The following is a 26,612-nucleotide window of genomic DNA, read 5'->3' on the forward strand; positions in this document are numbered from 1 at the left end:
GGGCTGCGCCTGCGCAGGAAGTAGCGCTTCGGCTGCGCTCTGGCACGTTAAGCTCCGCGCTTGCGCACTGGAAGTTGTTCTTGACTGTGGGAACTTTATCGCTGTGGGGCGTCCGGCGAAGGTGAGTTTGAGGCTTGGTTTCGGTTGCCTAGACTGAGGCGGCGAGGTAGACCTGCATCGACAAATATAATGGCTCCGGCTCAAGACAGCTTAGGACAAAAAGAGGAGGTCAAAGCCTAATTACTCTCACCCGCTTCTTCTCCTCCCTGGTGCCCCCCCATAGTTAAATTATAGCGCTTCACAGTTTGCCAAGCTTTGTCCTTCCCACACCATCTTTCGCTGTCATTGTCAATAGTCCTTACTTTCTAAACGCTGAAATCCTTTTTGTTTGATTACCTTCTTTACTACTGTTACCAGCTCGCATCTGCATCGCTTTTTGTGATTTGCCACGTTAAGATTTCATGTCCCCTAGTTTTCTGCTAGCAAAGAAAAATATAAACTTTTTCATTTCGTAATTTTCTTCTTTGATGTCTAGAAAAATTCCTTAGCATTTGTTGTAAAGCTGGTTTGGTGGTGCTGAATTCTTGAGCTTCCAATTGCCTGTAAAGCTTTTGATTTCTCCTTCAAATCTGAATGAGAGCCTTGCTGGGTAGAGTATTCTTGGTTGTAGATTTTTCTGCTTCCTAACCTCGAGTATATATATCCCTTTAAGTGCACTCCATTCTGGCCAGCAGTTTATGCTGAAAAATCAGCTGATAGCCTTATGGGAGTTCCCCTGTGTTATTTGTTGCTTTTCATAGTCTCTCTTTATCTTTTGTTCTTTTGTTTTTTGTTTGTTTTTTTTTTGTCTTTTTAGGGCCGCACCCAGGGCATATGGAGGTTCCCAGGCTAGGAGTCTAATCGGAGCTGTAGCCGCTGGCCTACGCCAGAGCCACAGTGATGCGGGATCCAAGCCGTGTCTGCAACCTACACCACAACTCATGGCAACGCCAGACCCTTAACCCACTGAGTGACATCAGGGATCAAACCTGAAACCTCATGGTTCCTAGTCGGATTCATTTCCACTGCGCCAGATGGGAACTCCTTATCTTTAATTTTTGTCTTTTTTTTTTTTTTGGCCTTGCCCAAGGCATGCAGAAGTTCCCTGGCCAGCCCTGGAAGCAGCAACCCAAGCCACACCAGTGGCAACATCGCAACACCAGATCCTTAACCCACTGTGCCACCAAAGAACTCCCTAATTTTGTCATTTAATTACGCTGTGTCTTTGTGTGTTCCTCTGTGGGTTAATCATGTGTGGCACTCCTTGCACTTCCTGGACTTGGGTGACTGTTTCTTTTCCCAGATTCGGGAAGTTTTCACATATTATCTCCTCAGTTACTTTCTCAGGCTGTATCTCTCTTCTTTTGGGACCCCAATGATGTGAATATTGGTGCACTTGGTGTTATCCCAAAGGTCTCTCAGAACTGTCTTCTTTTCACAGGTCCCTGGTGGCTTAACAGGCTAAGATCTGCCGTCACTGCTGTAGCTTGGGTCGCTGCTGTGGTGTGGGTTCAGTCCGTGAGCTGAGAGTTTCCACATGCTGGGGGGAAAAAAACTTGTACCCTTTTCTTTTCATTGTTTTTTTTTCTGTTGGTCGGCAGTGATTACTACTCTGACTTCCAGCTCACTGCTCTATTCTTCTGCCTCATTTAGTCTGCTAAATAAGTGGGACTTGATTCTTTTAATGTATATTTTACTTCAGTTATTGTATTCTTCTATTCTGTTTAGTTGTTCTTTATTATATTTTTTAATTCTTTGTTAAAACTTATAATTTCTGGGAGTTCCTATTGTGGCACAATGAATCGAAAATGAATCTGACTGGTATCCATGAGGATGCGGGTTTGACCACTGGCCTTGCTTAGTGGGCCAGGGATCCAGTATTGCCATGGGCTGTGGTGTAGGTCACAGACGAGGCTCAGATCCCGAGTTACTGTGGCTGTGGTGTAGGCCAGCAGCTGTACCTCCAGTTCGACCCCTAGCCTGGGAATTTCCATGTGCCTCAGGTTAGGCCCTGAAAAGCAAAAAAAAAAAAAAACCTTCTGATTTCTCTGCCATTTTTCTCCTGAGTTCTTTGATCATATTTTCAAGCATTACTCAGATTTGAAAGGATATGAACTTTTATCCACAGGGGATCATGGCTAGATTTTTGCGTATAAAATGATTTGGGCTCCAGATCTAAGAGGGAAAAGCAGTTTGACTCAAGAAAAGGAATGTGTGCCTTGAAGGCCTTATGTATGCATTCTAGCTGGACCACGTCAAGCTTGAGGCCCTGTGGCCCACGATCCACCCAAATCAAAAGGTTTTCTCAAGAACTGTGGAGATGTTTTGAAAATCCTGAAGCCCTAAAATTCTCCCCCAAGGTTTGGAGATGTGCCTTTTGTCCCCAGGGTAACACTGATAAATAAATTAGTACCTGGTGATCAAGCTGTTTTATATTAGAAATAAAATTCAGAGTTCCCGTCGTGGTGCAGTGCTTAACAAATCCAACTAGGACCCATGAGGTTTCGGGTTCAATCCCTGATCTTGCTCGGGTGGGTTAAGGATCCAGCGTTGCTGTGAGCTGTGGTGTAGATCGCAGATGAGGCTCAGATCTGGCGTTGCTGTGGCTCTGGCATAGGCCAGCAGCCTCAGCTCTGATTAGACCCCTAGCCTGGAACCTCCATATGCCACGGGTGTGGCCCTAGAAAAGACAAAAAGACAAAAAAAATTAAAATAGAAATAAAATTCAGTCATGTCAAGGCCAGTCTTGGAGGGAAATGTGGCTTCAGTATAACAGTAGGGGTTTTCCTTTAATGTCCACTAATATCAGGGGTTAATAATAACAACAGGTTTCTTAAACATAAAAATGTGAGAAATGAAAGGTGGGGGGGGAAACCTTTCCATAACAGTAAATATTATAAGATACAGAACCAGAGCCCTAAGGAGTAGGCTGCAAACCAAGCATTTATTGTGGCTTTTGGGACATTAATTTTATTACCCAAAGAACAAAATTAATCTGGAGAGGTTCTCTCTGAGAGGTTTCAGAAAATAGTAAAAGATCAAATGATCCTGCTCCCTTTCTTCCCCCTCCATCTGTTGCAGCTGGAAGAAAGTAAGAGGCTAATGCAGACTATCATGGAAGATTTGGCACCTGTATCTAAAAATATTTTCTATATATTTTTAATATTTCTGGCTTATATTTTGAGAAAGCCCTCTAGGTAATGATCTTTCTTATAAATACCACATTAATTTAGGTATTAGAGCTTTGTTCTTGTGTTGCTACTAAGATTTGGAATGGCATCTATATTCTAAATTTGGATGAAAGAAAGGAACAGGATAAATGGAGTAAAAAAGACTTCTAGATGAAACATAAGCTCCCAATACTTTAGTCCAGAAAATGAGACAGAAACTAAAGGAGAGTAATATAAATTATTAACTGAAGGACTGAAAATACCAGTTCTCTTCTAATCCCAAGTGGCTGGACAATCAGTTAAAATAAATATTTCAATTGATAAAATAGAGATACAATATAGCCATGTTACAAGAAATGCAATGAAGAGAAAATTAAGAGCCATAGCTGAATGGTATTGTTTGAAGATCAATGTGGTATATAAAATAGATGAATGACAAGGATTTACAGTATAGAACAGAGAACTATATTCAATATAGTGTAATAAACTATAATGGGAAAAAAAAAGAATATATGTGAGTTCCCGCTGTGGCACAGTGGGCTGATCATTTGGCTTGTTTCTGTGGAGGCACCAGTTCAGTCCCCAGCCCTGCACAGTGGGTTAAGAATCTGGTGTTGCTGCAGCTGTGGCATAGGTTGCAGCTCTCTGAGAGAGTTCTATGCCTTGACAGAAGTCATGGTTACATGGATAAACACACTATATTCATTGAGATGTATACTTATGATGTGTCACTTTAGTGGTTATAAATTAGACCTCACTCTCAAAACAACAAAAAGTGCCTTTCACTGTGGGAACCTCAAAAGCAAGAAATATTGCTGTTTTTATTTCAAAAAAAAATCCATCTGGGAGTTCTCTTGTGGTCCAGCAGGTTAAGGATCCAGCACTGTCACTGCAGCAGTTCAGGTCCCTGCTGTGGCCTAGGAACTTCCATGTACCATGGGCTCGGGGAAAAAAAAAAAAATCTGATACAAAACTACTTGAAATAAATCCCAGTAGACACTGTGTGTTTAGAAACAACTGTATGAATAAACCATGGCTATTAGCTCCCACAGGCCCACAGAAATGAAGTCAATCTGTCCTTGGCTTTTACAAAGTTACAAGAACCACTAGTCAGTGCATGTTTTGTGAAAATCCTAATGCAACATTGAATGCTACAGATGGAGAGCAGCTTTTATTTATTTATTTATTTATTTATTTTTGTCTTTTTGCCATTTCTTGGGCCGCTCCTGCAGCACATGGAGGTTCCCAGGCTAGGGGTCTAATTGGTGCTCTAGCCGCTGGCCTATGCCAGAGCCACAGCAACGTGGGATCCGAGCTGCATCTGCAACCTACACCACAGCTCACGGCAATGCCGGATCGTAAACCCACTGAGCAAGGGCAGGGATCGAACCTGCAACCTCATGGTTTCTAGTTGGTTTCATTAACCACTGGCCACCACGGGAACTCTGAGAGCAGCTTTTTTTTTTTTTTTTTAATTCACAGTGAACAGGGTTTTTTTTAATACTACGAATATAAGGAAGTACATTAGAAGCTCAATTCAATTTAGTGGTATGGTACAGTCATTTGTAATCCACAAGCATTGATTATTTTTCCCATAATACAGCCTTTTATATGGTATGGATTTAAAACAAAGAAGAGGTCCCTTGTCGGCCCAGATTGCTGCTGTAGCGCAGGTTCAGTCCCTGGTCCAGGAAATGCCACATGCCACAGGTGCAGGCAAAAAAATAAATAAAATCAAAAAATGAAAGAAGAAAATGTGCCTTGCAATCATCTTGTTCTAAGAAAGGGAAATAATTTGGGCAGTTGTGCAGGGACTGGAATATGGGAGTTCCCGTCTTTTGGCTCAGCGGTTAACAAACCCAACTCCATGAGGATGCAGGTTCGATCCCTGGCCTCGCTTGGTGGGTTAAGGATCCAGCATTGACGTGAGCTGTGGTGTAGGTTGCAGACGCGGCTGAGATTCCATGTGGCTGTGGCTGTAGCCTTAATTCGACCCCTAGCCTGAGAACTTCCATATGCCTTGGGTGCCCCCCCCCCAAAAAAAGACAAAAATAGATAGGTAGGTAGGGATGTTGGAAGGGTTTTTGTTTTGTAAGATGATTTTTATATTCCTCAGATCTGCTCTTGCATCTAAGAGGATTTCTATTCAGCAAAATTTTGGACCATCGCCTTGAGAGACGTGAGAGAGGATAAAGCAAAGTGGGAGATGTTAGCATTTGAGGAATCTGAGTGAAGGGTATCAGAATTCTTTGTACTATTCTTGTAATTCTTCTGAAAGTCTGAAATTGCATCAAAGTGAAAAGTTAGAAGAAAAAAAACCTTTGTAAATCTTTTCTTTGTGATTAGGAAAACATGATTAGTCTATCATGAGTATGAGAGCATGTAGCAGGTCCTTAACAGGAGGAAAGTATATACATAAAGTCCAGGAAGAGTGGAGTCAAGTGGTTTATTCTGCATCCCTCAGGGCTGTGTAGTGTGGGGAGGGGCTGTGCTGGTCAGTGGAAGTGAAAATTCTGGTCTCTCTTGCGGATATATGTCTGTAATAAAAGCTGTGCATGGAGTTCCTGCTGTGGTACAGTGGGTTAAGGATCTGGTGTTGTCTCTGCAGCAGCGTGGATTCTGATCCCTATCCCACCGTGGTGTTGCCGCAGCTGCAGTGTTAAGTCTAAACTGTGGCTCAGATTTGATCCCTGGCCTGGGAATTTCCATATGCCACAGGCATGGCCAAAAAAAAAAATAAGTTAATAAACAAATTAAATAAAGAACTTGGCTACAAAATTCAATAAACAAATAAAGAACTTGGCTACAAAATTCAACTTGGCACAGGAAGCACCAGTATCTTCATTATTGAAAATAAATGGAGCGTCTCAGTTTATATTTTACAAAAAACAATAGTGCACAGAATGTTATCTACCTTGTTTTGATTATGGAATAGTTTTAAATTTCTGTGTTTTTTGGTTTTTTTTTTGTTTGTTTTTTGTTTTGTCTTTTTTAGGGCTGCACCTGCGGCATATGGAGGTTCACAGGCTAGGGGTCAAATCGGAGCCACAGCTGCCGGCCTTCGCCACAGCCTGCAGGATCCGAGCCGCGTCTGTGACCTACACCTCAGCTCACGGCAACACCAGATCCTTAACCCACTGAGCAAGGCCAGGGGTCGAACCCACATCCTCATAGTTCCTAGTTGGATTTATTAACCACTGCGCCACGACAGGAACTCCCAACTTTTGAATGTTAAATTGTTACAAAGAATAATGTTTTTTGGAGTTTGTGCTGTGGCACAACAGGATTGGTGGTGTCCCTACAGCACCAGGACACAGGTTTGGTCCCAGGCTGGCACAGTGGGTTAAAGGATCCAGAATAGCCACAGCTGTGGCTTAAGTCACAACTGCAGCTCAGATCTGGTCCCTGGCCTGGAAACTCCATGGCAATGGAAAAATGCACTTATAAAAAAAATTTTTTAAGGTTTTCCAGGGAGTTCCCTTCATAGCTCAGTGGTTAACGAACCTGACTAGGATGAACCTGACTAGGATCCACGAGGATGTGGGTTCAATCCCTGGGCTCACTCAATGGGTTAAGGATCCGGTGTTGCCATGAGCTGTGGTGTAGGTTGCAGACGCAGCTCGGATCCCGAGTTGCTATGGCTGTGGCGTAGGCGGGCAGCTGTAGCTCCAATTCAATCCCTAGCCTGGGAACTTCCATATGCAGTGGGTGTGGCCCTAAAAAGCAAAACAAAACAAAACAAAAAAACAGTAAAAAAGGTTTTCCAAAACCTATTTAGAGTTTATTTATTTATTTTTTTGTCTTGTTTGTATGCTGTTTGTTTGCTGTAGCTGTGCCTGTGACACGTGAGAGTTCCCCAGCCAGGGATCAAACCCGTGCCACAGCAGTGACCCAAGCTGCTGCAGTGACAATGCCAGATCCTTAAACCACTGCACCACAAGAGAACTCCCCCTGTATGGACTTTGAGTCTGAGTAATCAAAGTTCTTTTTGTTCCATTTATATAAGTGCATATAAATATAATGCCAGAGAGATACCTTTCCTTTTAAAATGGAGATTATGGTACCACAAAGCTCATTTCCTGAATTGCTCTTATGAGCATTTCTGTTTGTAGTAAAGTCAGGTTTGTCAGAGCTCCTGCTCCAGAGCACACAAGGAAAAGGTGGGGAGGACCATCTCTTGGCGTTTCAAGGAATGTAAGAATTCCTTACTAAGTCACCAAAGGCACTGTAGCAATTTGTCTGGGTTCAAATGTCCTAAGACTTTGATGAAGAAAATATAACCATTTGGGGAACTATTTGTCAAGTAGCAGATTCATGCTTAAACTGGTAGGGGATTCAGAAAACAGTTTGACCATCCCTGAGAGACACAAAATAACTGAAATCATAAAATGCCAGGACACATCATTGAGGAAATTGTGTGGTCAGTAGCCAGGAACCTCGGAGGTCCTGGGTAGCCAAAATCAACAGGGAAGGCTTTATGGAGTTTAGATTTCAGACAAGTTAGATTTTGAGAAGGGAAGAAAGCATTCCAAGTAAAAGTCGTAGAGAAAGATCAGATTCCTAACTTTAAAACCAAATTTTAAAGGAACAGACATCGTAAATAAGTCTTGGGGTAATCCTGATAATTCTAGTTTATATATAAGCTCACATTAAAAAAAAAAAGCAGTTTGTAAAGGTAGTGAAGTTACAAATCTGAAATTTCCAAGATGAAAGACAATTTATAGACCATGTGTAATCTATGCCCTCACACAAGTGATGAAACACCTGCAGGTCCGGGGACTTACGTTAAACTCTCTAACACGTATGTCAGCAGTTAAGTGTTTTTTTCTATCATACTTTGTTCCAGAAAATATTTCAGGAATCTTTATGAATACCTGATGCTTAAGATGCTTTAGGTGAAAAAACAAGTAGCAGAATTAAATAGGCTGATCCCATTAAGAAAGAGTAGGTATGCAAGAACTTTAAATAGTGACTAGCAAGGCCCTTATGGGTAATTATATTAGAACTAGTGCACATTAATTTTTGTATCTTTTTTTAAATAATCTGTTCTATTTAAAATCAAGGGAGGAGTTCCCGCTGTGGCGCAACAGGATCAGCAGTGATTCTGGAGCCCTGAGACGCAAGTTCAATTCCTGGCCAGACACAGTGGGTTAAGGTTCCGGGGTTGCTATAACTGCAGCATAGGTAGAACTGAGGCTCAGATCTGATCCCTAGCCTGGGAACACCATATGCCGTGGGGCGGCCAAAAAATAAATAAATAAATAAAATCGAGGGGAAAAAAAAAAGATTTTTAAAAGTGACTTAAGCCCACAGTCATAGAACACAAACTTATGATTCCCAAAAGGGAAAGGGGGTGAGGAGGGATAAATTAGGAGTTTGGAATTAACATATACATAGTGATATATATAAAATAACAAGGTCCTACTCTATAGCACAGGGATGCATGCGCAGTATAACGTAATAACCTAGACGTTAAAGAATATGAATATATATGTATTAATCAATATATATAAACTGAATCACTTTGTTGTACGACCTGAAACTAACACAACATTGTAAATCAACTATGTTTCTTTTTTTTTTGTCTTTTCAGGGCTGCCCCCGCGGCATATGGAGGTTCCCAGGCTAGGGGTTGAATTGGACCTGTAGCCGCCAGCCTACACCACAGGCACAGCAACACTGGATCCAAGCCACATCTGCAACCTACACCACAGCTCATGGCAATGCCGGATCCATAACCCACTGAGCGAGGCCAGGGATTGAACCCGCAACCTCATGGTTCCCAGTCAGATTCCTTTCCACTGCACCACGACGGGAACTCCTATATTTCAATTAAAAAAAAATTAATTAAAGCAAAAAAATAAAATTAAAAAAAAAGACACAACTCTTACTGATACTGAGAGGAAACTTTCTCCTTGGTCCTCTGCATAATAATAAGCAACATCTCTAGAATAAATGCAGCACCCAGTTCTAAAATCCATTCCTGAGGATAGGCCATGACGAGATGCTGTCCCCCAAATTCAGTCTAGATGGACTGCTAATTCTCTGCTGGTCCAGCTTAACCTAGGGAAGATCTGAGTAACTTTAAGATTGTGTGTGTGTGTTTGTGTGTGTGTGTGTATGATACATATATACATAAATGAGATTTGTCCACCATGAATGTGTCTTAACCAAGTTTTTGGGTTTTTTTTTTCTTTTTTTTGGTCATGCCCACAGCATCTGAAAGTTCCCAGGCCAGGGATAGAACCCACGCCACAGCAGTGACCTGAGCCACTGCAGTGACAATGCTGGATCCTTAACCTGCTGAGCCACCTGGGAGCACCTCAACCAATCTCCTTTTGAGTCATGTTTGTTATTCTTCTCTTACTGCTGTCTTCACCCACTTAGTTTTCATTCTATTTTCTCATGTATCATTTGCATTTGTATAAGCGGGCCCTGGGTGTTTGTTTTTGTTGTTGTTGTTGTTGTTGTTGTTTTGCCACAACTTCAAGCAGAAGTTCAGGGCCAGGGATCAAATCCACACCACAGCTATAACCACAGCCACAGCAGTAATGCCAGGTCCTTAACCCGCTGAGCCTAGGGAACTCCCTCAAGTGCTTTTTTGTAGTAAGATAAGATGCTGACCTCCAGGACCTACATGAAACTTGCTGGAGCACAGCTATTCTGTGCTGCTGAGCAAGCATGGAGCTTTACAGTTTAGCACTCATCAAAGCTGGAGAGAGGAGTAATACCCTCTCCTTGAGAGAGCCTGACGAGGATTTATGGCTAAACCAAGGGCCGAAGTAATGCCTTCAAGAAGCTTTACATCTGCTCCAATGCAGACAAAAGAGTGATCAAGGGCCAGAATTCTATTCCATAAAGGCAAAATGAGTTAACATGCAACTTAAAATTGGTGACTCTAAGCAAAATAAATACTGGAGGAATGCTAACAAAAATTATCTGGATTGCAGAAATGTTTAATTCTGTATAAGTTTTTTTTTTTTTTTTTTCAGGGCCACACCCACAGCATATGGAGGTTCCCAAGCTAGGGGTCCAATCGGAGGTCCAACTGCCGGCCTACACCACAGCCAACAGCAACACAGGATCCAAGCTGGGTCTGCAACCTACACCACAGCTCACGGCAACGCCGGATCCTTAACCCACTGAGTGAGGCCAGGGATGGAACCTGCAACCTCATGGTTCCTAGTCAGATTCCTTTCCACTGTGCCATGACAGGAACTCCTGTGTAAGTTGTATTGGAAATTAAACTGCAGGGTCAGTTGTGTATTAGAGCCACCCCTAGTTTGTGACAATAAAACTGCATTAACTGCACATCAGCCTGCTTGCCTTTCCTTGCTGGGGATGGGAGAGGGGAGCAGGTATCAGTCTCTTCCAAAGGTGATGTTCAATCAGTAAGGTATCATTTTAAGAGGGTCAGTGGGGCAAATACATTACTTTTTAAGCCTCCCCTCCCCCAAAAAATTATCTATCAAAACTTTGAAAGAAAATGTTCTAATTTCAATTCTTTTTTTCATGTATATATATTCTTACTTTGTGATTTTTATTTTTTCCATTATAACTGGTTTACAGTGTTCTGTCAATTCTCCATTGTACAGCAAGATGACCCAGGCACACATACATGTATACATTCTTTTTTCTCATATTATCATGCTCCATCATAAGTGACTAGACATAGTTCCCAGTGCTACACAGTAGGATGATTGCAATTCTTTATTTAATTCATGCACACACCCCTATAATTGATTCCTGTCTAGAATCAAAGGCTAAGGAGAAATTATAACAAAAGCCACAAACCATTCTACATTATTCCCAATAGGGGCAGAGAATCACTAAATACTATTTAGTGGCAAAATTTTATACCAAAAGATCTTGTATACTGACCAAACTAATACAAAAATGACAGGAGTTTCCTGGAGGCCTAGTGGGTAGGGATCTGACATTGTCACTGCTGTCTCAAGTCTGCTGTGCATGGGTTTGATCCCTGGCCAGGGAACTTAGGCTCACAGCAGGCATGGCCAAAAAGATAAATTCTTCAGTATCGTGTCTTTTTTTTTTTTGGCCAGGCCAGGAATCAAATCCATGCCACAGAAGTGACAATGCCGAATCCTTAACCCACTAGGCCACCAGGGAACTCCAAGAGTTTACTTCAACATTGCAGGGGGCTCTAAAATTAACCTAATTAATGAAAGGAGGGGAAAACAGATGACTCTAGGGATATGCACCAAAAAAAGGAAGACAAGAAAACATCAGAGAATTGAGGAAACAGTTTTCAAAGCCATATGCGAAGGCTGAGCATAGCTGATCAGAAGCAGGTGCTGCTTTGAGAGTAAGAAAAGTTAAACATCTCTTATTAGAGAACAGCAAATCAAAACTACAATGAGGAGTTCCCGTCGTGCCAACTAGGAACCATGAGGTTGCGGGTTCGGTCCCTGCCCTTGCTCAGTGGGTTAACGATCCGGCATTGCCGTGAGCTGTGGTGTTTAGGTTGCAGACACGGCTCGGATCCCGCGTTGCTGTGGCTCCGGCGTAGGCCAGTGGCTACAGCTCCGATTCAACCCCTAGCCTGGGAACCTCCATATGCCGCGGGAGCGGCCCAAGAAATAGCAACAACAACAACAACAAAAGACAAAAAGACAAAAAAAAAAAAAAAAAACTACAATGAGGTACCACCTCACACTGGTGAGAATGGCAGTCATTAATAAGTCTGCAAATAACAAACGCTGGAGAAGGTGAACCTTCCACGGAGAAAAGGGAACACTCTTACACTGTTGGTGGGAACTGTAAGTTGGTACAATCACTATGGCAAACAGTATGGAGGTTCCTCAGAAAACTAAAAATAGAATTACCATATGATCCAGCAATCCCACTTCTGGGCATATATCCAGACAAAACTATAGTTCAGAAAGATACATGCACACCAACATCAAATGCTTTCACTGACATTCTGAAAATGTCAGTGAAAATCTGAAAAAAGGACAGAGTGAACTTCTTTGCAGGACAGATACTGACTCACAGACTTTGAAAAACTTAGTTTCCAAAGGGGACAGTTCGGGGGATGGGATGCGCTGGGGTTGTGGGATGGAAATCCTATAAAATTGGATTGTGATGATCATGGTACAATTATAAATGTAATAAATTCATTGCGTAATTAAAAAAAAAAAAGATACATGCACCCCTATGTTCATAGCAGCACTATCCACAATAGCCAAGACATGGAAACAACCTAAATGCCCATCAACATATGAATGAATTAAGAAAATGTGGTACATTTACATAATGGCATACTATTCAGCCATAAAAAGAACAAAGTAATGCTGTTCACAGCAACATGATGCAACTAGTTTATCATCCTAAGTGAAATAGGTTAGACAAATGCCATATGATATTACTTATATGTGGAAACTAAAGTATAGCACAAATGAACCTATCTACAGGAGTTCCCTCCATGGCTCAGCAGTTAACCCAATTAGGATCCATGAGTTTGATCCCTGGTCTCTCTCAGTGGGTTAAACATCTGGCATTGCGGTGAACTGTGGTGTAGGTCACAGATGCTACTCAGATCCCACGTTGCTGTGACTGGCATAGGCCAGCAGCTGTAGCTGTGACTCAACCCCTAGCCTGGGAACCTCCATACACTGCAGGTGAGACCCTTAAAAAAAAAAAAAAAATCTACAAAACAAAAAGACTCACAGACATAAAGAAAAAACTTGTGGTTGCCAAAGGAGTGGTGGAGGGAGTGGGATGGGAGTTTGGGGTTAGTAGATGCAAACTATTACATTTAGAATGGACAAGCAATGAGGTCCTATAATGGCACAGGGAATTGTAACCAATCTCTTGGGATAGACCATGATAGAAAAGAATATTTAAAAAAAAAAAAAAGTGTAGGAGTTCCTGCCATGGCACAGTGTGGGTTAAGAATCTGACTGCAGCAGCTCTGATCGATGTGAAAGTACAGGTTCAATCCCTGGCCCAGCACAGTGGGTTAAAGGATCTGGCACTGCTGCAAAAGCAGCATAGGTCACAGCTGCAGCTCAGATTTCAGTCCCTGGCCCAGGAACTTCCACATGCCAGGGATGAAGCCATAAGAAAAAAAAAAGAGTATATATACCCACATATATGTATATATATATACACACACACATATATATATAACTGAGTCACTTTGCTATACAGCAGAAATTAGCACAACATTGTAAATCAACTATTATTTTTATTTGTATTTATGTGTTTTGCTTTTCAGGGCCACACCCACAGCATATGGAAGTTCCCAGGCTAGGGGTCAAATCAGAGCTACAGCTGCTGGCCTACACCACAGCCACAGCAATGCAGGATCTGAGCCTCATCTTCGACCTACACCACAGCTCACAGCAACGCCAGATCCTTAACCCACTGAGTGAGGCCAGGGATCGAACCTTCAACTTCATGGTTCCTAGTCAGATTCGTTTCCACTGCACCACAAATGGAACTCTGTAAATCAACTACGATTTTTAAAAAATCCTTTAATAAATGTTTAAATAGAGTCAGAAAGATTGGAGTTTCCCTAAAAGTTTTTTGTTTTTAGTTTTGCCCTAAAAAGCAAAATAAGACGAGTTAGATTTGACCATGCCATTACCATTAGCTATTTTAAGCACCAGCTTTGTGGTAACTTTCAGTAAAACAGTAATGATTAAAGCCAATATAGGGAATTTTAAGAAAGGGCAGATAACTTCCCTCCCATTAGTTTCTCCTATCAGATTCTGGCACATACATGGATAAATGAAAATAAGAATCCAGTTGTTTCCCCCAATGGCCTAGCAGTTAAGGATCCAGCATTGTCACTTCTGTGGTCCATGTCTGATCCCTGGCCCTGGAACTTTAACAAGTGTGGCCAAAAAAAAAAAAAAAAAAAAATTAAAAAAACAAGAGGAAAGCAAAAATTCAGCAGATTTACTGAGCTGCGTAAGGAGAGTGGGCAGCAAGGCAACAGGTAATTATGCAGTTTGCACATATTTATATAGAACAGACAAAACTCCAGCCAGGCTTTCTCAAAACTACGGCAGAATTTCTGTAACTTGTATTTATTGCTGTCTCCCAGGTCACCTTTTTTTTAGTTTTTCGTTTTGTTTTGTTTTTGCCACACCTTTGGCATGTGGAAGTTCCTAGGCCAGGGCTTAAACCCACACCACAGCAACAACCTGAGCTGCTACAGTGGCAAATGCCAGATCTTTAACCTGCTGCACCACAGAACTCCTCCCAAGTCACTTTAAATACAACACGCTTTAAGTCAGGATGAACGGATGCCTGTTTTTTCTGGAGATACTCAGATGTTCATTCCTTCCTTAAAATCAATTTCACAATTTTATCTTAAAATTATTCTTGTTTCTCTTCTCTACCATCAACATATGACCACAGGAAGGAAAATATTTGTTTTTCAAATAATACCACTCTTGGAATTCCCGCTGTGGCTTAGTGGTAAGGAACCAGACTAGCATCCATGATGAGGTTTTGATCCCTGGCCCGGCTCAGTGGGTTAAGGATCCGGCATTGCCATGTGTGGTTCAAAGATGTGGCTTGAATCCTGCCTTGCTGTGGGTGTGGTGTAGGCCGGCAGCTGCAGCTCCAATTTGACCCGTAGCCTGGGAACTTCCATATGCCGTGGGTGTGGCTCTTAAACAATAGTAATAGTAAAATAAATAAATAAAATCACTCTTGTCTGATTAAATTGGCATGTTTCCCAATTAAAATAGTACACTCAGGAGTTCCCGTCATGGCTCAGGAGTTAACGAACCCGACTGGTAACCGAGAGGTTGCAGGTTCGATCCCTGGCCTTGCTCAACAGGCTAAGGATCTGGCATTGCTGTGGCTGTGGCGTAGGCTGGCGGCTACGGCTCCCATTCAACCCCTAGCCTGGGAACCTCCATGTGCTGTGGGTGTGGCCCTCAAAAGACAAAAAAAAAAAAAAAAAAACTACACTCAGTCTGTTCCTGCACAGCTTTCTATCCCATCTAATGCAGGAGTCTCAAAACGATGTTCCTTCCAAAATCACAAAAAAGGACTTGGTGTCATTTGTCGCTCACTTTATTCAGACATGTAAATGTACTTCTCTTCCAACAGGGGTCTGTGTGTATTGCATTCTTCCCAGTAAAGAAAACCCCCATCATTCCCCAAATCCATGAACAAGGGAACTCTTTAGGACACTTTTAGTCTGTAGCAGAGACAACAGCCCAGCCAGTCAGCAACGCGACAGCCACAAGATGCCAGTTTCCTTCCCCCTACCCTTTTCTCCCTTCCTTTTGTAAAGATCAGTTAAAATCTGCTCGTTTTTCAGAGAAAATACAGTAACCCACACATTCATTTACAACTAAAAATAAATAAGGAGGTTCTTAAGGACAACCTTCTCTAATTAGGTTCGAAGCTGATTTGGGTGAAGTGAGAGATTCTGAGGACTGTGAAACGGGGAGATTTGCCTTCTTCCCTTGAACCCAATTCGAGGTTCACATAATTCAGCACTGTTTAAAAGGCCCCAGCTGCATGGACACTGACCAACAAACCAAGGCACTATAACATACTTGGCTCTTGATAATCCGAATCTAAGACTGGGCGAATGGGAACCTGAAACTGGAGGCTTAGGTGAAAGAAGTTCTGACACCAGAGATAGATTCGTAGACCTTTGGAGAGAAGCCATGAGAGGCTGGAGCCGTCCTCGAACCTCAGCTAAGAACAGATCTTCTTTCTCCCCTAGAAGGCGGAGTCGTCGGTGAGAGTTCCCTTCTGACTTTGAAGCAGGGAGCAGGGAAACAATCAGAAAGATTTCTAGATCAACCTGGGAAATGGAAGGCAAGCCCAAATCCATTTAAACAGGCCTCCCACAGAACACTCTGCTGGAGGTCTTATCAAACACCAGCATTCACGGATGGGCACAGAAAGGGAACAGGGCAATGGCCTTGGGGCTCCAAGGCAAAGTCCAAGATGCTTTGAGGTCTCAGGTGGGGGACAGTTCAGCCTTCATCCCCCGCCGATGATGCCGCATCAGACGCATCGCAAAAGGAGTCTCCGCCAGAGTCTAACTTCTTCCCCCAACTCTCAACCGAGATGAGTGCCCAAGGCTCATCCTCCCCGTGATGTCAGCTGCAGCTGGAGCCTCTGAGCTGACCCTCACTCCTCTCTGGCCTCTGGCAGTGGGTCTCAGGTCTCTACCGCCAGGCACGGTTCAGGAGCTTCACCTGGGCCAGTCTCTTAGTGATCATGGTGGCAAAGACCAGGCCAAAGAGGACGCTGCTGATGAGCACGTAGTCGTAGTCATCCTTCAGGACGTCAAACTGTTTGGATGGGTAGACTCGAGTCTGGTAAATGTCCAAGCCGTAGGCCACCACCTGGAGGGCAGAGGGAAGGAGGAACCTGTAAGAAAGGCAGCTGGTGATCTGCCACCACCTCAGGCTCCAGTCCGAGAGGAAGCGGACTCCTCGGCTGTCGTCCAGGGTAGCTGTGGACAAGGTGGCACAAGCTGGGCTGGGGCTCTGCTCACCAAACAAGTAGACTCCAGGCCTGAGGGAGCTGTGTAGATCCCTCTCATTCGAGAAACTGTCTGGTTATAGTTGATGAACCGCTCTGCATGGATCTGTACGTCTGGAGAATATGGGATCAGGTTCTCCTCTCTGCAAAACATCAGCCGGGGAGTTCCCGCTGTGGCTCAGCAGTAATGAACCTGACTAGTATTCATGAGGATGATGGTTCGATCTCTGGCCTCGCTCAGCAGGTTAAGGATCTGGGGTTGCTGTGAACTGTAGCGTCGGTTGCAGATGTGTCTCAGATCTGGCATTGCTGTGGCTGTGGTGTAGGCTGGCAGCTGCAGCTCCAATTCAACCCCTAGCCTGGGAACTTCCATATCCCACAGCCGTGGGCCTAAAAAGCAAAAAAAAAAAAAAAAAACAAACTGCTGTCAGGGGATCTCCCAGCTGCCCGGAGCCCCAGGCTTCCACTTGTGTCTCCAGCCCCAGATCTCCCTCTGAGGTCTACTCGCATCAGGGAGATAAACATTCAGCAGCTCAACATCAGGAAGGGCCGCAAGAAAGCAAGCTGTGTGGAGAGCAAGATGGACCTGGCTTCCTACCTCGTTCTGAATCTAAAAAAAAACAACAGACCACCAGTATTTCATACTAGAGGAGCAAAGTCAGGGCTACTTTAAAACCAAAACATCGATTCACCAGGCCATTCCTGCTCTTCACTCCAGAGCGCCTCAGTCTGCCCCCCTCTCCCGACCCCCCCGCGCTCTCCAGGCTGCACTCCTCCCCTCCCCTCCTCTGCTGTCTCTTCACCCTGCCCCTGCCTTCCTCACTCCCTCAGGGAAGAGAACTGCGGGTGGAGGCATGATGATACACAGGAGATGCCGGCTGCGAATACAAGAATGAATGCTAACAGTGACAACTACTAGCTTCCCTGATGATCCAGCCCCCATCACCGCTCTCACCTCATTTCCCAGTGTCCCCGGCACTGGCTGCTCCAGCCAGAGGCCGCCCACCCTCCTTGTAACTCTCTGGGCATGATCTCAGGGCATTTGTGATGGCTCCTGCCTCGCCGGGGAGGTTCTCCCTCGGATATCCGTAAGGCCAGCTTCTTCCCTCCTTCAAGTCCTTCCTCAGAAGTCACCTCTTCAGAGGACTTCCCCAGGCCGTGCTCTCGAATCTCACCTCACATACCCTAACCCTTCACAGCCCCTGTCCCTTTTCGTTTTTGCTCTGTAGCATTTACCAGCACCCAACACAGCATTAGTTCCACCAGGTCCCCACACAGCAGGACAGTGCACAGCAGACCAGGGACCGAACATAATCAGCCCACGAGGGTCTCACCTGCTTTGTTCTGTTGGGATCTCGGGGCGGCGGGGATCCAGCAAGGCCTTAGGAAGGGAGAGAATCGCTCCAGAAGGCAGCCCAACTGCACAGAAACAAGTCACCACAGGGGAGTGCTCACGCAGACCCACCCCAGATCAGAGCCACTTAGAAAACTGTCCTGATCACAAAAGCTTGGAGTTTAAAACCAAAAAATGGGTTGATAAGACTCCCTTAAAGACCAAAAGCAATAATCCAATACACAAGGGTCTGAATGAAGGTCCCCATGTTTGAAGATACTAGTTTCTTCACACAACATCCTGAGACATCAGAAAATAAAGTTCTAGAATCAAAAAACGGGTAACGATGAAAGGTAAGAGCATGAAGCACCCCTGGGATCTCTCTGGTTCCCCCACCCCGCTTCCCTCCAATAATACCTGCCCCAACTAAGCAAGTCCTTGTTGCAACCAAGCAGGTGCGCCCTGCAGCAGCCAGGCGCATGGGGCGGGGGCAGGCGGGTGTCGGAGGACCAGGCAACGTGAGGTCCCGCTGGCTTCATGTTGGGGATTGAACGTCGGAAACAGTCGAGAGGGCTGTCTTCCCAAATTTGACAATAAAACAGTAAGAGCAACGCCCTGTCAAAGCTGAGAGTCCCAAATGTCTTTGGTAAAATCAACTAGGCAGAGCAGCCTGTTAGATAATCCTGAACTTGAACTACATAAAGATGAGACCCTATGCTTTTGGCACTTTTGGCAGCCCACCTGCACAGCCTACCTGCTGGGTATGATCCCAGGGCTCAGCTTTCTGAGCAAAGTGAAAACAGAACAGAGTTAAAAGTGGTTCATCAGAAACGAGGATTAAGGGCGCTCCCGTCGTGGTTCATGGTAACGAACCCGACTAACATCCCTAAGGACGGGGATTTGATCCCTGGCCTCGCTCAGTGGGTTACGGATCCAGCGTTGCCGTGAGCTGTAGCATAGTTTACAGATGCAGCTTGGATCCAGTGTGGCTGTGGCTGCGGTGCAGGCTGGCAGCTGTAGTTCTGATTAGACCCCTAGCCTGGGAACCTCCATATGCCATGAGTACGACCCTAAAAAGACGTTAAAAAAAAAGAAAGAAAGAAATGAGAACTAGGAGAGACGTGTCATCTCCTTCATGGACAGCAAAGCCAGACTAGGGAACTCTTCCTGGTAAAATAAGCCCTCCTCACCGATCCCCAGAGCTGTCCTTCAGCGTGGCTGCCTAAGGGAAGCTGGTCACCGCACACCCTCCCTGGTCACTCACTCAGCAGGTGGCGGCTGGTGATGCCCCGCTCCGTGATGGTGGCCTCCATGGCGCTGATGGGGGATGGGAAGATGTAGGACTGCTGGAGCACCTGGGGCAGCTGCGGGCGGTCCAGGGAGCTGAAGGCGGTGGCGTTGTACTGCTCGGTGCCCTCATAGAGCTCCAGCGCGGTGAACTCGTTGCGCCGGGCCTTGGTGTTCCAGTACTGGTACTGCAGGGAAAGGCGGAGGGGGCTGCTGGGGGCTCGGCCGCTGGCTCCCTGGAAGGGGGGCTCCCATGCAAAGGCAGCTTGCCTATTAGCTACACGTCCAGAAGGAAAGAAACCAGCCAGCACCCTAGCTTTCTTCCTTGCTCCCAGGTTTACTAACCTCCAGGGCAGCTGTATCTACACTATCCAAGTTCATCATAGGACACAGGAATTCTCAAGATTTTAAGATGTCAGAATAATAACAGCTAACATCTGAGCACTTACTACCTGCTAGGTGTTGTGCTAAACTAGACTAGAAATGACTGCTGTTACCCCCATTTCATACGTGAGTATAACACAGAGAGTTAAACAACTGGCTTGAGGCTGTAGAGTCAGGAGATGAAGACCTGGGACCAAATGTGGACAGTTTGATTCCTGAGCCCAGCTCCCTACCAGCCCCTCTGCTGCCAGCCAGGGAGGGGTTCTGAATGCTATGAAAACACAAAGCAGCAACTGGTTTCTGGAACAAGAGGCAAGGAAAGCATTTGTGACACAGGGAGACCGGCCCCACCCTCTCGCTGGGTCAGGCCCTGGCGGTGGCCCGCGCCTCACCACCACCCAGTTCTCCGAGTGCACGATGTGGACAGGGCCCCTGGCCTTCCTCTGCACGGACGAGTGGATGATGCGCCCGGTGACACCGTCCACGAGGAAGATGCCGATGAAAGTGCGTTCGTGGTGAACATCTGTGCTCTCCGTCACCACGGCCAGCAGGTTGGGGTTCAGGCTCTGCGGAGATGGAGGAACAAGCGCCGCCCTCTGAGCCCCGGGCCAGGAGGTGCAGCCAGGGCTCTCTGGCAGCAGGGGAGTCGTGTTTTCTGGCTGGAAGAGCTTCCTGTTTAGGGTTTGTCATCACTGGGCTCACTCAGTGTCTGCTGGGCACTGGCGGCCACGCCAGGGGCTTTGCCTCCATCGCTTCACTGAATCCCCTAAACATGCTGACAAACAGCTGTCACTGCACTTCGCAAGGAGATGCCTTGAAGTAGTGAAGGTATCTGCTCAAGTCACTGACACACAAATGGTCACTCAAGACACAACCCAGGTGGGCTGACTCACTGACCAAAGGGCACAGCTCCAGCTACGTGATTTCTCTCCACCAGTGCCCTCCTACCATTCAACCGATGGGTAAGCCTCAGTTCTGGATTTACTTGACCAACTAGTACCAGGTGGCACAGGTGATCACTCCCTTCCTGAGACACCTCCTCCACCTGGTGTTCAGGACACCTGGTTTTTCCTTGGCCTCCCTGGCTGCTCCTTCTCAGTCCCGGCGGTGGGTCCCTCCTCCTCTGCCCAGGTTCTTGGACATTCTTGTCTACACTTGCCCTCATGGTGACCTCAGCCAATCTCCTGGCTTTCACACTGCTCACAGGTGCTGGCAATGCCCAGGTTTACGTAGCCAAGCCAGTCGTCCCCCTGAACTCCACACCTGACCAATGGACTGCCGTCTCCATCTCTCCTCAGGGTCTCATCTCAAACTGAACTCCTGTCCTACCCCTGCTCAAACCTGCTCCCCGCGAGAGTGTCTCAGATCTGGGAGCTCGGTGGCATCCTGGACTCCGTTCTCTCCAACAAAAGACACGACACTCAATCCATCAGACTTCCTAGAGGCTCGACCTTCAAAAGCATTCAGAACCTGATCCCTTCTCACCACCATCATCTCACCTGGATGATACCAGCTTGCTCCCTCTTCAGCCCTCTACATTCTAGTCTCAACCAGCACAGCAGGCCAATGAGACTGGTAACTCCGTCACTTACGTCACTGCTCTGCTCAGAACTTGTGTGGCTTCTCACCTCCCTCAAAACAGAGCCAGAGCGACGGCCTGTGAGGTGGACCTGTCACTTCTCAGACCTCAGCAACCCTGACTCTCTTCACGCACCCTCTTCTAGCCACACTAGCCTCCTTGCTGTTGGTGAAACACCCTAGGCAGAAAAGCGCGCTAGTGGAAAAACTGGTGACACCCAAGTAAAGTCTGCATTTAATGAACCATCTTGTACCAACGTTGGTTTAGACAAATGCACCACAGTCCCCTAAAGGAAACTAAGAAAGAGATATTCAGAATTCTATATACTATCCTTTGTAGCTTTCCTGTAAATCTAAAGTTAAGCCCCCCCAAAAAAAGTTTTAAAAAAAGCTAAGCTAAAAAAATCTGCATAAAAATATGAATCCACAAAGCCCTACTCTTAACCACTATTCTTTTTAATGTATGAAAACACAAGCATTCTAATGTATCTTACCTTATAAAAGTAAAATTATATGTTGAATACACCCTTTTCTAGTATAAATCAGAATGTACTTTAGAATCTGTATTATTTGGGTCATTCTGAACAAGTAAAACTGACGGTAGCCCCATGAAACGCACCCCTCAACAAAGATTTCAAGTGATGGCACCAAGTGTACCATTAACAACACAGCAGGCGTGGCCCTAACCACAGCACCTGTCACTGTTAATCTGCAAAACAACCCTGTGCCGCAGGAGCTGTTGTCCCCGTTCTACTGGTGAAGAGGGACGTTTGGGAAGCCTAGGCAAGTCTCCCACGATGGTCAGCAAGTCTGACCCGGGACTGCCCATCTGCAGGGCGGGCCGCGTCCCCTGTTCTATGACACCTCCTCCTCCAGCTCAGTCTGCCCTGCACAGGGTGTAGCTCATGTCCACGACCACCATTACCTTCCCTCATAGGGCAGTTCAGCCGCCAACTAGTGGTCCGTGCCTTGACCACTAACTAGAGTGTTGGATCACCAAGACGGAGCTGCTGATGTTAAGGTTTGACGCAGAAAGTTCCGTCAGCACTACCCCTAATAATAACAGCTAATATCGACTGGGTCATGAGAACCTCACGTGATCTCATGCGATCACAACAATCATAGGAGGAGGGTAGGCGTGCCCATTATGGGATCAAAGGGATTAAATGATTCGCGCCAGATGCTGTATCCACCAAGTCCGAGAGCCGGGATTCAACCAGACTGCTGGCCGTACCTTGTAGAGCACGCTGCGGTCCCCCATCACGCGGCCCTGGGAGTGGACGTGCTCGCTGCTGCGCTTCCCCTTCACCGTGACGATGCGCTGTACCTCCGGGGGGATAGTCAGCTCCCAGCTCAGCTCAGTGGTGAGGTCCTAGGGCAGAAGAGCCAGCACTGCTCATCAGCAAGGACACTTATACCCGAGAGAGCTAGAGCTAGACATGTCCTACAGTTCAACTGGGCCTCTGGGCGGGAAGGAACAGGGATCAGAGCTCCAAGGAGAAACAGCAATAAGGACCTAGTTTGGGCAGAAGTTTTGGAACTCTCAGTCCAAGGAGGACAGTGAAGCCCGGCGTGCAGTGTCTGCACACCGCAGCCTCTGGGACAGTGGGCGCACCTGCTGCCTATCTGCACTGCATGAAGGGACTTGGGAGATGGCCCCTTCCAGTGGACACCCATGTCTGACCTCATGCTGTCCCCAGTCTAGGCTCCAAACAGTTGAGCCTTGGAAAGCCCCAGGTACAGTGGCCAGTGTCCACATTGGCCAAATCCACTGTCCATCGGCACCAAGCTGCAGAATAAGGAGTCTGTGACTGAGGTCCGACACAGGGCCGAGTTCAGGTACACTGGCCACCCAAAGACCCACTTCACTGCGACGTGGGGCTTTTCTAGGTCTAATGAGAATGAATTTGAAGACTCGGTGGCTGAAAAGCAGCTCCTCCCAGATGGCCCCCTGGACACATGGCGGGCCCTGCACTCATGGGGACCTCAGAACTCCTCCTCCTCACTCGCACCCACCAATAAATCCTACTTCCTATCAAAAAAAGAGGAAAGAAAAAAGATACTAAAGCCAATAAGAAAGAAGAGGAACATTCAACAGTATCCCCTTGTTTAAGTAAGAAATAATTGACAGAACACTGAGCAATTATTACTTATTTTTTACATTTTATTACTAAAATCTAAGGTCCCTGTACGCTGATCCAACAGCAAATTAATAAGCTGGTGGGGACCTCAGAATATTACAGGAAGCATTCTTTAGAGTCGTAAGAAACCAGTCATCCTTTACGGCTAAGTGCTTTATTATACACCCATGCCATGGAATTACATGGAATCCTGGGGGGGTGAGGGGGTGGGGCAGTGACTGAAAAGGGGGCACAAGGGCCTCCTGGGGCCATTCTGCTTCCTGTGCTCACTGCCATGTACACAAATGGGTTCCTTTTGTGAAGGGCCACTAAGCAATAATCGCAGGATTTTGCACTTTACTCAGTATTGAATTTTAATAAAGTATAGGCTTAATAAAAAAAATCAATGTGGTAGAAAATACCGTGAGTGGGAGAAATCGATTTCTTATTCAGCCCAGGGCAATTCCATTTAGGACAGAATAAGCATGACGTGAGCATCCGTGCGGCCGCCCAGCTGTCTCCCCGGCACTGGAGTTACAGGGAGGCCCTCGGACAGAGTGCTGCAGCCACCCCGCCCTCCACCCAGGGCACAGCGGGTGGGAGGGGACGCCCTGACGCCCATGCACGGGGTGCTCGTGGACCTCTGTAGCGATCTGATCTTATACTATGAGAATGATTTTATGTGTTTACTTAGTCCAAGTTTTTTGAAATAATAAAAATTTCTATTAAGAACAAGTCAGGCTTCGTCACCATAGACTTCCATGAAACCATTAGAATCCCCAGGCCATGCCCCCTAGTCACGAAGAACTGTCTCTTCCCAGGTCCCCTTTTCATCAACTTGGAAGGACGGTTTTTTTACTCACAGGGTAAATAACATGTGTTCTGGACAGACCTTTTCCTATGCTAAAGGTTGGCGGTTATAAAATGCCAGGAAGGGTCCTGTATGTTTAAAACAACAGCAGCTAAAACTTGGATGGCATTGACTGTGTGCCAGGCATTGCTTTACATGACTTACACATATTAACCTCAACTCCTCCCCAGGGACAAACTCATGACGTGGCACCGCGACCATATTGTTTTACAGACAAGGAAGCAGAGCACCGGGGAGGAGTCAACTGCCCAGGACAGGAGCAAACGAGCACTCAGGCCAGGCTCCTGCACGAGCGGCTGGGGCCAAGCTCCTGACCACGGCGGCTGCAGGGCCTCAGCAACGGATGGGCTGCGAGGCCTCTGGGGAGCACGCGCCACAAATGACCCTCTATGCAGCCCTGCTCCCAGGGCCGAGGCCAGAGCTGGACCTCAGAGCCCAGGTGGATCCCTGTTGGCAACAGCTGGTCTCGAGTATGTGAGGATCAGAGTGAATCAATCCCACTTGTAGAAATAAAATTCAGAGCCCACACTCTGTCAAGAGTGGATCAACATCACCTTCACACTGTAAGTCCTATTATTCAGCCACCAGTCCCGCTGCCCACCCTCCTAAAATGGAGAGGACGTCCCTTCCTTCCGCAGGAGGAGAGGAATGGGGAATGAAACCGCCCTGGGCATGACCGTCTCTCCAGGGCTGCTCCTTCCACAGCAGCCAGGCCGGGCCTGCCTCGCAACGGCTGCTCGGTAAGTACAAAAATGACTGACTCTGAGCCAGATGTCAGGATCACGCTGATCCAGGTTGACCACACAACCAACAGTATCATTCACTTCTTAGCCAAGTAACCAGAAATGCCCACATCCACCTGACAAAGGCCCTGCCAGGATGCCCTTCCCCTACCTTTCGCAGTCGATAGCCACACAGCCGTCCCTGTTCCGCATCCACCAAATAGAAGAAGATGGAAGGGGCGAGTTCATGGAGCTGCCGCAGGACATTCCGAGTGGCCGGGAAAGCGGTGACCTTAAAACCCCAGAGCCCAAGAAAAGAGTTAAGGGGAAAAGGATTCTCTGAGCACAGTTTCTTAAGACTCATCACTGTTTCCCATCAAAGAGGGCCTTAAACAGTAAAACAGCAAAGCTTAAAAGAATTAAAGTCTACTATGAGAGCTCCCATCGTGGCTCAGGGGTTAATGAATCCGACTAGGAACCATGAGGTTGTGGGTTCGATCCCTGGCCTTGCTCAGTGGGTTAAGGATCTGGCATTGCCATGAGCTATGGTGTAAGTTGCAGAAACGGCTCAGATCCCGCATTGCTGTGGCTGTGGTATAGGCTGGCGGCTATAGCTCCAATTCAACCCCTAGCCTGGGAACCTCCATGTGCCGTAGGTGCAGCCCTGGAAAAGGCAAAAAGACAAAAAAAAAAAAAAAAAAAAAAGAATTAAGGTCTACTAAACCCAAGTAGGGCTTAAATTGAGCTAAGTCTCCGAGTTTTCCTAAGTGTAGAAAGAGTAATCAGGTCGCTGCGAGACTGCCCTTCAAGCCCAAATGTGTGTGGACTGCAGGCAGCTCCCAAATGGGCCCTCAAGCCTGACCACCCGCCCAACACCTGACTCCACCCGGCACTCCTCGGCGGCTAGGAAGACAGTGTACCTTATACTCGTCATCTATCAACAGCAGCACCTTGGCGTAGTCTTGATCCATGATGGGGAGAAGCAAAGACTGCAAGATGGGGCGCTTCAGCACTGGAGGGGCCACCTGACTCCACTTCCCAAAAATGGGGTTGAAGACATAGAGCGAACTCATCCCCGTCTCCTGAAAGGGGCAAATGGTCACCCTCCGTCAGTACGGGGAGAAACCCCAAGGGCACAGCTGCACAGTGGGGACGCCAGCTCGGCCATGGCAGAGCCCCATCTGCCTCCGTGCAGAAAATAGTCTTGGCTGAAGGTGAAAGTGTCTGAAGGCTGATGTGGCAGAAAGGTCAAAGTTACAATACCTCTAGCTCCAAAGCTAAGCAGGAAGAGGTCAGGCTGAGGAACAAACGAGACGGTCAGACCAACTCAGTAACCCCCGGGCGGCCGTTCCAGGGAGTGGCCCCAAGCCCCCTTCCCCTTTCTGAGGATGGCAGGATCAGTCCACAAAGAGCCGTCTGCCCCTGGGAGGCAGAGATAAACAGCTTCGTGTCCTGCCCTGCACCACCTGGAGAAGAGCCAACAGTCGTTCAGGAGCCACTGTCAGCTGCCTGTGTCCGGGAAGCAGCACAACTGGCCTCCTAGGGACCTGGTGACGTCAGCCCTACTCCTCAGTCCCTTCCACATCAGTCCTGGATGGGTCCTCCCCTCAGGCCCAA

General features: G+C 46.4%; 1 long non-coding RNA gene and 1 other non-coding gene across 12 annotated transcripts in view; one reads left to right on the forward strand and one right to left on the reverse strand.

The window, feature by feature from the left end:
- Positions 1-21,807, forward strand: LOC110261106. The gene is made up of 2 exons (XR_002344931.1): positions 1-121; positions 21,003-21,807. It is a non-coding gene; the product is annotated as an uncharacterized LOC110261106 (long non-coding RNA).
- Positions 15,249-26,612, reverse strand: part of EMC1 — a 24,407-nt gene continuing 13,043 nt past the window's right edge. For 10 of the 11 annotated variants that reach the window (XR_002344929.1, XR_002344927.1, XR_002344924.1 and 7 more), the window contains 8 exons: positions 25,916-26,077; positions 25,168-25,287; positions 22,517-22,654; positions 20,097-20,270; positions 19,298-19,508; positions 18,035-18,119; positions 16,714-16,843; positions 15,249-16,561 (listed from right to left, as the gene is read on the reverse strand). This is a non-coding gene — a transcript (ER membrane protein complex subunit 1). The remainder of the gene's footprint in view (positions 16,562-16,713; positions 16,844-18,034; positions 18,120-19,297; positions 19,509-20,096; positions 20,271-22,516; positions 22,655-25,167; positions 25,288-25,915; positions 26,078-26,612) is intronic. The other variant, XR_002344930.1, reaches the window with a different exon arrangement.

Source organism: Sus scrofa, chromosome 6, assembly GCF_000003025.6.
Source record: "Sus scrofa isolate TJ Tabasco breed Duroc chromosome 6, Sscrofa11.1, whole genome shotgun sequence".
NCBI lineage: Eukaryota > Metazoa > Chordata > Mammalia > Artiodactyla > Suidae > Sus > Sus scrofa.